Here is an 11,204-nt window from a genome sequence, read left to right as displayed (position 1 = left end):
TTTAACCTTTTAATGTCCCTCATGGTTTCATTTTCCTGTTTACCTTTTTATGCTTCTCCAGGATCTTGTATTTGAAAGTCAAATTTTCCATTCAGTTCAGGTCTTTTCATCATAAATGCCTGAAATTCCTGTTTTTCATTGAAATCCCATTTTTGCTCTGAAAGATTATACAATTTTTCTGTGAACATGATTCTTGGCTGTAGTCCTAGTTCCTTTGCCCTCTGGAATATCATATTCCATGTCCTCCAATCATTTGATATAGATGTTGCTAGATCTTGTTTTATGCTTCTTGTAGCACCACAGTATTCAAATTCCTTTTTTCTAGCTGCTTGCAATATTTTCTCCTTTACTTAGGAGCTCTGGAATTTGGGTATAAGATTCCTGGAGGTTTTCCTTTTGGGATCTCTTTTAGGAGGTGCTTGGTAGATTCTTTCAATTTCTATTTTACCTTCTGCTTCTAGAATATCAGGGAAATTTTCCCTTACAATTTCTTGGAAGATGATGTCTAGGCTCTTATATTATTCCTAGTTTTCCCATAGTACAATGATTTCCAAGTTGTTTCTCCTGGATTTATTTTCCAGGTCAGCTGTTTTCCAAGGAGATATTTCACATTGCCCTCTTTTTTTTCCATTCAATTGGATTTTCTTTACTGCGTCTTGATTTCCTATAAAGTAACTAGCTTCCATTTGTTCAATCCTAATTCTTAGTCAGTTATTTTCTTCAGACAGCTTTTTTATCCCCTTTTCCATTTGAATTTTCAAGCTCTTGACTTTATCTCATGACTCTCCTGCATTGCTCTGGTTTCTCTTTCCATTCTTTCCTCCACATCCCTAAATCTTCCTTCTATCTCTCCTACTTTTTTTCAAAGTCAATTTTGAAAACTTCCATGGCCTGAGACCAATTCATATTTTTCTTGGAAGCTTTGGATGTAGGGGCCCTGAGGTTGCTATCCTCTTCTAAGGGTACACCTCAAACTTCCTTGTCACTAAAGAAATTTTCAATAATTATCAACTTTTTTGCTTGCTCATCTTTCCTTCTTTTATTTGACTTTTATCTCCCTCTTACAGTGGAGCCCTACTTCCAAACTACACAGTCCCAAGCTTCAGAGGGTCCCAGGTGTTTTGGTTTGGGGGAGGGAAGGTTTTTCACTCACCTGGCCTGTTCTCTAGTCAGAAGATAACCTCAAGCCAACTTCCTAATTACGCAGGCAGCAGAACTATGTGTGCTGTGGATCTCAGCTCTGAGGAGCCTGCACCCTTCCCTGACCTGGGCCTCCTGCTTCTCAAGATTTTTTCCTGGTTCTCCGCTGGGATGGGATAGCTGAATTCCTCCTTAGGTCCCGCAGACACCCTTGTATTTCTCTCACATCCCTCACAAGCCATTCAGCCCTCTCACCCAACCTTAAGCTTAGTTCCAGAAGACATCGGTGCTACAGCTAATTTGGAGGTTTCAGGGTAAGTTCCTCTTGAACAGTGTGCCTGGGGTCTGTGTCATCATGATTGCAAGGTTGGACTCCATCACAGCCCTTTAATCTGGAAAATTATCTCAGCCCATCTTTTATGGAGCTTTGCAGCTCCAGAGCTTGTTTTATTGCTGTTGGGGGTGGGGGGGGGTAGTAGTGTCAGGAACTCTGTGGGTTTAAGGACTTTCCTCTGCCATATTGGCTCCAGGGCAGAGCCCCTTCATCTTAATGGATTTTTTAAAAAGATTTATTGCACAATAATCTTCTGGGACTAGGACTAGGCAGTATAAATTTTATCTCCTTTTCAGAGATTGAGAGAGATTTGCAGGTCTTAGATCTTCTAAAGAACACCTGAACTATATCTAATCAAGCAACATCTTATAATTGTGACAGGGATATTAATGGAGAAAATTACCTGTGTTGAAATTAACCATACAGCTGGGGTAGTTTAAGAACACTATATGCTAAAGTTATGAAGTAAATATTCAGCAGAATGAAAATAGTCTGGGATATGGTTGAAATGTAAATTGTACAGTCTGAGTAATGAGTTTGAAAGTTATGGTAAGAGAAATAAAGGCTGGAGGGAAAATATGGAAGGTAGATAAGAAGGTTTAGGGACAAATGGGGGACGACATACCCTGCAAGCACAGGCAGCCATCCTATCTCTCCTATTCTTGGACAGTTGCTCTGGGTGCCCTTGTGCTGGATTCACATGGTTAAAGCATGATGAGTGAGTATGAGCAAGTCTGACTCAGTTTGAGTAAAAGGATTGAGACAGAACATTTTGTAGTCTTGATTTGAAAGTCCAGACAGACTTAGAGAGGTTTAGGAGAAATGTGGTGAACAAGGTTTTCCTAAGTGTGTGGATTAAAGTCTCATGTATTGTCACTTTTAAAACCTTTGGGGGGGGGCAGCTAGAGGGAGCAGTGGATAAAGCACTGGCCCTGGATTCAGGAGTACCTGAGTTCAAATCCAGCCTCAGACACTTACCACTTACTAGCTGTGTGACCCTGGGCAAGTCACTTAATCCTAATTGCCTCACCAACCCCCCCCCAAAACAAAACAAAACAAAAAAACTTTAGCAGGGGCAGCTAGGTGGCACAGTGGATAAAGCACTGGCCCTGGATTCAGGAGTACCTGAGTTCAAATCTGGCCTCAGACACTTACCACTTACTAGCTGTGTGACCCTGGGCAAGTCACTTAACCCCAATTGCCTCACCAAAACAAAACCCCCAAAAAACAAACAAAAAAAAAAACAAAACAAATCAAAACAAAAAAACTTTTGCAGGGGCAGCTAGGTGGCACAGTGGATAAAGCACTGGCCCTGGATTCAGGAGGACCTGAGTTCAAAGCCAGCCTCAGACATTTGACACTTACTAGCTGTGTGACCCTGGGCAAGTCACTTAATCCTCATTGCCCTGAAAAAAAAAACAAAAAAAAAACCCTTTTGCAAGTAGATTAGCTGGAAATAGTGGAATTCATAAAATGAAATGCTTGGAATAAATAGCCCTTGTGTCAAACATAATATTAAATAATTGGATTTATAAATAGATGTTCTATATGATATTGTGAGAAAATAATGGGTTTTGGGGGTCCCAGATGCCTCCCCACTCGAGAGCTTAACCAGGGAGTCTTGCCTGACCTTTCTTAAGGCCAGCCCAGAGTCAGCAGAATTGCAAAGGAAATGGAGATTGACCTTCCTGACTACCTAAAGGAAGTTGTCACCTAGGCAACCACACTCAACTCATGCCAATAAATGGACTTGAATGTTACTGACCAATTAGCTTGGATCAATGTGCAGTGAGTGACCCACCAAGGAAAAAAACCCTTGGAAATGGGAATCTCTTCTTTCTTCTGTTTTCCATGCTGTCCTCTGGCTTCTGATCTCTATCCTAGATATGTATGGCTTCTGAAATTTCTGGGCCATGTGCTCTATCTCCTTACTAATATTTTTAAATAACGTATTTTAATTATTTTTTCACATTACATGTAAAGATAGTTCTCAACTTTTGTTTATATAAGCTTTCCAATTTCAGATTTTTCTTCCTCCCTCCCCTCCCTCCCCTCTCCCCTAGACAGCAGGTAATCTGATATAGGTTTCATACATATATGTGTATATATATATATATATATATATATATATATATAATAACATTAAACATTTCTGCATTAGTCATGTTATAGGAGAAAAATCAGAGCAATGAGGAAAAACCTCAAAATAGAAAAACAACAGCACAAAAAACCAGAAATGGTATGGTTCATTCAGCATCTATACTCCACAGTTCTTTTTTTTTTCCCTGGATTTGGAGATCCTCTTCCATCATGAGTTCCCTGGAACTCTTCTGTACCATTGCACTGGTGAGAAGAATATAGTCCATCACAGTAGATCAACACACAATGTTGATGATACTGTGTACAATGATCTTCCAGTTCTGCTCATCTCACTCATCATCAGCCCACACAAGACCCTCCAAGTTTCTCTGAACTCCTCCTGCTCATTTTTGTTTTGTAAAGCACAGTAGTATTCCATTACATTTATATACCACAACTTGTCCAGCCATTCCCCAATTGATAGGCATCCCTTCAACTTCCAATTCCTTGCCACCACGTAAAGAGCAGCTATAAATATTTTTGTACATGTGGGGCCTTTTCCCCTTTCCATGATCTCTTTGGGGAAAAGACTCAAAAGTGGTATTTCTGGGTCAAAGGGTATGCACAGCTTTATAGCCCTTTGGGCATAATTCCAAATTGCTCTCCAGAATGGTTGGATCAGTTCACAGCTCCACCAACAATGCATTAGTGTTCCAATTTTCCCACAGCTTCTCCAACATTTATTATTTTCCTTTTTTGTCATTTTAGCCAATCTGATAGGTATCAGGTGGTACCTCAGAGTTGTTTTAATTTGCATCTCTCTAATCATTAGTGATTTAGAACATTTTTTCATATGGGAATTGATAGCTTTGGTTTCTTCATCAGAAAACTGCCTGTTCATATCCTTTCACCATTTCTCAATTGGGGAATGACTTGGATTCTTATATATTTGATTTAGTTCCCTATATATTTTAGAGATGAGGCCTTTATCAGAAGTACTGGCCATAAAAATTGTTTCCCAGATTTCTGCCTCCCTTCTAATTTTGGATGCATTGCTTCTGTTTATACAAATTTTTTTTTAATGTAATGTAATCAAAATCATCCATTTTGCATTTCATAATATTCTCTATCTCTTCTTTGGGCATAAACTGTTTTCCTTTCCAAAAATCTGAAAGGTAGACTACTCCTTTCTCTCCTAATTTATCTATGGTATCACCTCTTATGTCTAAATCATGTATCCATTTTGATCTTATTTTAGTATAAGGTGTAAGATGTTGGTCTATGCCTAATTTCTGCCATACTATCTTCCAGTTTTCTCAGCAGTTTTTGTCAAATACTGAGTTCCTATCTCAGAAGCTGGAGTCTTTGGGTTTATCATACACTACATTACTAGTGTCATTTACTACTGTGTTTCCTGTGCCTAGCCTATTCCATTGATCCTCCACTCTATTTCTTGGCCAGTACCAGATAGTTGTGATGACTATCACTTTAGAGTAAAGCTCCAGGTTTGGTACCACTAACCCACCTTCCTGTGAATTTTTTTTTCATTATTTCCCTTGATATTCTTGACCTTTTGTTTTTCCAGATGAATTTTGTTATCATTTTTTCTAGCTCTATAAAATAATTTTTAGGGAGTCTGATTGGGATGGCACTGAATAAATAAATTAATTTAGGTAGAATTGTCATTTTTACTATATTAGCTCTGCCTATCCATGAGCAATTGATATCTTTCCAATTATTTAGATCTGATTTGATTTGTGTGAAGAGTGTTTGGTAACTGTGTTCATAGAGTTCCTGGGTTTGTCTTGGCAAGTAGACTCCCAAGTATTTTATATTATCTACTGTTACTTTAAATGGAATTTCTCCTTCTATCTCTTGCTGCTGGCCTTTGTTGGTCATACATAGAAATGCTGATGATTTATGTGGATTTATTTTATATCCTGCTACTTTGCTAAAGTTGTTAATTGTTTCAAGTAATTTTTAAGTTGATTCTCTAGGATTCTTTAAGCATACCACCATATCATCTGCAAAGAGTGATAGTTTTGTTTCCTTCTTGCCTATTCTAATTCCTTTAATTCCTTTTTCTTCTCTGATTGCTAAAGCTAACATTTCTAGTACAATATTAAATAATAGGCGTGATAATGGACATTCCTGTTTCACCCCTGATCCTATTGGAAGGCCTCTAATTTATCTCCATTGCATATAATACTTGCTGATGGCTTTAGGTAGATACTGTTTATTATTTTAAGGAAAGCTCCACCTATTCCTAAGCTCTGTAGTGTTTTTATTAGGAATGGATGCTGTATTTTGTCAAAAGCTTTCTCTGCATCTATTGAGATAATCATATGATTTTGGTTAGATTTCTTATTGATATGGTTGTTTATGTTAATAATTTTCCTAATGTTGAACCAGCCGTGCATTCCTGGCATAAATCCTACCTGGTCATAGTGTATGATCCTGGTGATCACTTGCTGTAATCTCCTTGCTAATATCTTATTTAAGATTTTAGCATCAATATTCATTAGGGAAATTGGTCTATAATTTTCTTTCTTTCTTTATTTTTGCTTTGCCTGATTTTGGTATCACCACCATATTTGTATCATAAAATGAATTTGGTAGAATTCCTTCTTCAACTATTTTCCCAAATAATTTGTATAATATTGCAATTAATTGTTCTTTAAATGTTTGGTAGAATTCACCTGTAAACCCATCTGTTCCTGAGGATTTTTTCTTAGGGAGTTCATTAATGGCTTGTTCAATTTCTTTTTCTAATATGGGTTTATTTGAGGATTTTATTTCCTCTTCAATTAACCTGGACAGTTTGTATTTTCGTCAATATTCACCCATTTCATTTAGATTGTCAAATTTATTGGCATACAGTTGGGCAAAATAATTCCTAATTATTGATTTAATTTCCACTTCATTGGTGGTAACATCACCCTTTTCATTTTTGATACTGGGAATTTGGTTTTCTTCTTTCTTTTTTAAAATCAAATTAACCAATATTTTATCTATTTTATTGTTTTTTTTTATAAAACCAACTCTTAGTTTTATTGATTAATTCTATAGTTTTCTTGCTTTCAATCTTATTAATTTATCCTTTAATTTTCAGGATCTCTAGTTTAGTATCTAATTGAGGATTTCTAATTTGTTGTTTTTTCTAGCTTTTTAAGTTGCATGCCCAATTCATTAATCTCCTCTTTCTCTTTTTTATTCATGTAAGCATTTAGAGCTATAAATTTTCCCCTAAGCACTGCTTTGGCTGCATCCCATCAATTTTGGTATGTTGTCTCATTATTGTCATTCTCTTGGATATAGTTATTGATTTTTTTCTATGATTTGTTGTTTACCCATTCATTCTTTAGAATGAAATTATTTAGTTTCCAATTGGTTTTCAGTCTACTTTTCCATGGCTCTTTCTTACATTTAATTTTTATTGCATCATGATCTGAGAATGATGCCTTTACTATTTCTGCCTTTCTACATTTTACTGTGATGTTTTTGTGCCAAATTTGCCGTTCAGTGCAGTTCCTTTCATCACAAATATCTGAAAGTCTTCTTTTTCATTAAAGTCCCATTTTTTCCACTGAAAGATTATGCTGAGTTTTCCTGGGTAGGTTATTCTTGGTTCTAATCCCATTTCCTTTGTCCTCTGGAATATCATATTCCATACCCTCCAGTCCTTTAATGTAGAAGCTGCTAGGTCTTGTGCTATCCTGACTGGGGCTCCACAGTACTTGAATTCTTTCTTTTTGGCAGCTTTAAATCTTTTCTTTTTTTTCTTTTCTTTTTGTGGGTCAATGAGGGTTAAGTGACTTGCTCAGGGTCACACAGCTAGTAAGTGTCAAGTGCCTGAGGCCAGATTTGAACTCAAGTTCTTCTGAATCCAGAGCTGGTGCTCTATATACTGTGGCACCTAGCTGTCCGCAATATTTTCTCCTTGACCTGAGAGCACTGGAATTTGGCTATAATATTCCTAGGAGTTTTCCTTTTTTGATCTCTTTCTGGAGGTGAACAGTGGATTCATTCAATTTCTATTTTGCCTTCTGCTTCTAGAATTTCAGGGCACTTTTCCCTGAGTATCTTGGAAGATGATGTCTAAGCTCTTTCCTTGATCATGCTTTTCATGTAAACCAATAATTTTCAAATTATCTCTCCTGGACCTATTTTCCAGGTCAGTAGTTTTTCCCAGAAGATATTTCACATTGCCCTCTATTTTTTTATTCACTTTGATTTGCTTTATTGTGTCTTGGTTTCTCATAAAGTCACTGGCTTCCAGTTGTTCATTCCTCATTCTTAGGCAATTATTTTCATCAGAGAGCTTTTGTACCTCCTTTTCCATTTGGCCAATTTGACTTTTCAAGCTGTTGACTTTTTTCTCATGTCTTTCCTGCATCACCCTGATTTCTCTTTCCATTTTTTTCTCTACCTCTCTAACTTTATCTTCAAAGTCCTTTTGAGCACCTCTATGGCCTGAGACCAATTCATATTTTTCTTGGAGGCTTTAGATATAGGGGCCATGATGTTGACATCTTCCTCTGATGGTGCTCCTCGGTCTTCCTTGTTACTGAAGAAACTTTCTATGCTCCTCACCTTTCTCTGTCTGCTCATCTTGCCTTTCTTTTACTAGACTTTTAGCTCCTTAAAGTGGGGCACTATTTTCAGGCTGCAATATCCCAAGCTTAGGAAGTCCCAGGTGGTATGATTTAAGGAGGATCAGGTTCTTCAGTCACCTGGCCTGTTCCCTGGTCCATAGATGACCCCAGACCAACTTACTAATCAGCCAGCTTTGTGTGTTGTGGTTGTTAGCTCCAACAAGCCTGTGCCCCTCCACCACCTGGGCCACTGCTACTCAAGCCTACCACCTGGTTCTCAGCAGGGGTGAAAAATCCAAGTTCTGCCTCAGCACCAGCATAGAGCCCTGTAGTCTCCCCCCTTCCAAGATGTCAGTCCTCTCACCAGACTGTGAGCTTAGTTCCAGATGACACTGGTGCTTCAGCTAATTCAGAGGCTCTGGGGGTCTCCTTCTCTGGTGAGGCCTTCCTGGGACTGTATCTGTGTCAGGGTGACTGTGGGGTTGGGCTCGACTCCTGTATCAGCACAGCAGCTCCGTCCTTCTGACCTTACAAGCCATTCTTGGTTAAAAGATGATTTCAGCATTCTTGTGAGTTTTCGTGCTCTGGACATTTTCCTATGGTGTTATTTGCATGTTTTTTTGGAGCAATCATGTCATGAGTTTGAGAGCTCACTGCCTTTCCTCTGCCATCTTGGCTCCACCCCAGAAGTCTTGTATATGCCCTTTGAACAAGAAAAAAACACTGTGAGGTTTATATCCCAGTGATAACCCAAAAAAGAGGGAAAATACTCATTTGTTTATATATATATATATATATATATATATATATATATATATTTCTAGCAGCACTTTCTGTGGTGGCTAATAATTGGAATTCAAATGAAGGCCCATCAATTGAAGAATAACTAAACAAGCTGTAGAAAATGATTTTGATGGAATATTATTGTGCTTTAAAAAATGACAATCAGGATGAACTCAAAAAGGCCTGGAAATATTCATATGAACTGATGTATAGTGAAGTGAGCAGAACCAGGAGAACATTGTGCAGTTACACCAATATCATTTGACAAAGTACTGTGAATGACAACTATTCTCAATAATGCAATGATCCAAGACAATAACAAAGAACTAATCATGAAACATACTATCCACCTCCAAGGAACGAACTGATATTGATTGGACACAGACTGAAGCATGCTATTTTTCACTTTATTTCCTTTTTTCTTTTATTCAAATTTGTTTTTCTACAAAATGACTACTATGGTAATGTTTTTCATAATTGGACATTTATAACATATCTGCTTATTGCTTCAGAGAGGGAGGAGGAAGGTAAAAAGGGATAAAATTTGGAACTCAAAACTTTAAATATCATCATCATCATGAGGGCTTGATTTTGACAAGGTTTTGATTTAAATTAACAACTAGGAATTATAAAGAAAAATATTTTTATACCTTATTTTGCCAAGTGATATTCAGAATGTTTCTAAAACAATTCCAATGAACAGTAGTAGATCTGTTTAGAAGAGGAGAGGATAATCTTTGTAAAAGGAGGGTTAGGGTCAATAATGTGTTCTGTTTTAAATGTATATCCATATATACTACATACTGCCATATGTATATATGTATGTATGTATATATATATAAACACATAAATATATACATATATAGTTTAAGATGTTTCTAGGATAGAAAAATTTAACAGGAAGATAAACATTCTTTAAAAAGTAAATGAAGTTACTCTAGTGCCATTGATTTACATAATCCAAGATACCTTGTATTGATCAGTAATTGGTATAGAGGTTCCCACCTTTTAAAAAATAAATTCCAGAAATAATATATTGCCTACAATATATTTCAAATTCATAGTTATATGGTTGATAGAATACATTTTCCCTGTTTTAAGAAAAATCAGAGTATTATCCAAGTACCAGGGTTATACTCTCTCTTCCATACTCCAGGATTTATGAAATGTTACCATTTATAGATCAGTTAATCCAATTTTAAAAGGGATGTAGTAAGGGGCAGCAAGGTGGTGCAGTAGATTGAGGACCGGCCCTGGAGTCAGGAGTACCTCAGTTCAATTCTGGCCCGAAACACTTGACACTTACTAGCTGTATGACCCTGGGCAAGTCACTTAACCCAAATTGCCTCACCAAAAAAAAGAAGAAAAAAAAGAAAAAAAAAGGCATGAAGTAAATCATATAGAATGCTAGCCCTAAAGCCAAAAAAGCTCTAGATTCAAGTCTTCCATGTGATACGTACTGGCTGTGTGATCCTAGACAAGTTATTCAACCTAGTAGTTTTCTCCCAAAACAAGACTAGAATTTACAGACCTCCTTTGGTAGATGGAGTTTTCTTATCTTGGTTGTCAGGACAATGAAATTGCAAGCCTAGTCTCTGTTCCTATAGCTTCTATCCCTTTCTTGAACATCTCAGTGTGCTAAACTCATTGGTCTTTTATGATTTCTTCCTTTTTCTGGGATTTCAGTTCAGCTTCCCTCATGTAGCACTGCTGTGGATAGACTACTCTGAGTCTGATCTGATAGACCATATGAAAATAAAATAAAACAAACCAAAAGGAAAATTTCACTGCTAGGGACTGTATTCTTGAATCTTTGGGTTTAAGATCTAACTATGACATCTCCAATATCTTATTGCTTTGATTGAAGAGACCCATGTTTAGTGATTTCAGAGTGTCTTTTAGCATGATTGGATGTGGAACAGTAAGCAGATAATAGGGGTGGGGGAGTGGGGGATGGGGAGGTTCAAGTATATATAATGAAGGTTTTCTCCCTCTCCTACTGTGATTCCTCCACTGCTTCTGAACTTTTAATCCCCAGAAGGCCATGGAAGCCCTGTCAATATTTTGTATTCTTTCACCTATACATAAAAGCAGAAGCCTCCATATCATTTTTAAAAGAAAGCAAAGGAAGGGGAGGGAAAGGAGGAAGAGTGGTATGAGAGAGGGTAAATTCTAAGAAATGACAGATGTGAGGGTAGAACTTAGCACAAGTCAGTAGTGAAAGAAGTTAAAGAAATAAGGGTGTAATGATAAAAAAGAGATTAAATTAAAGA

This window comes from Dromiciops gliroides, chromosome 3 (genome assembly GCF_019393635.1).
Source record: "Dromiciops gliroides isolate mDroGli1 chromosome 3, mDroGli1.pri, whole genome shotgun sequence".
In the NCBI taxonomy this organism is placed as follows: domain Eukaryota; kingdom Metazoa; phylum Chordata; class Mammalia; order Microbiotheria; family Microbiotheriidae; genus Dromiciops; species Dromiciops gliroides.
Note: the sequence above shows the minus strand (reverse complement) of the source record.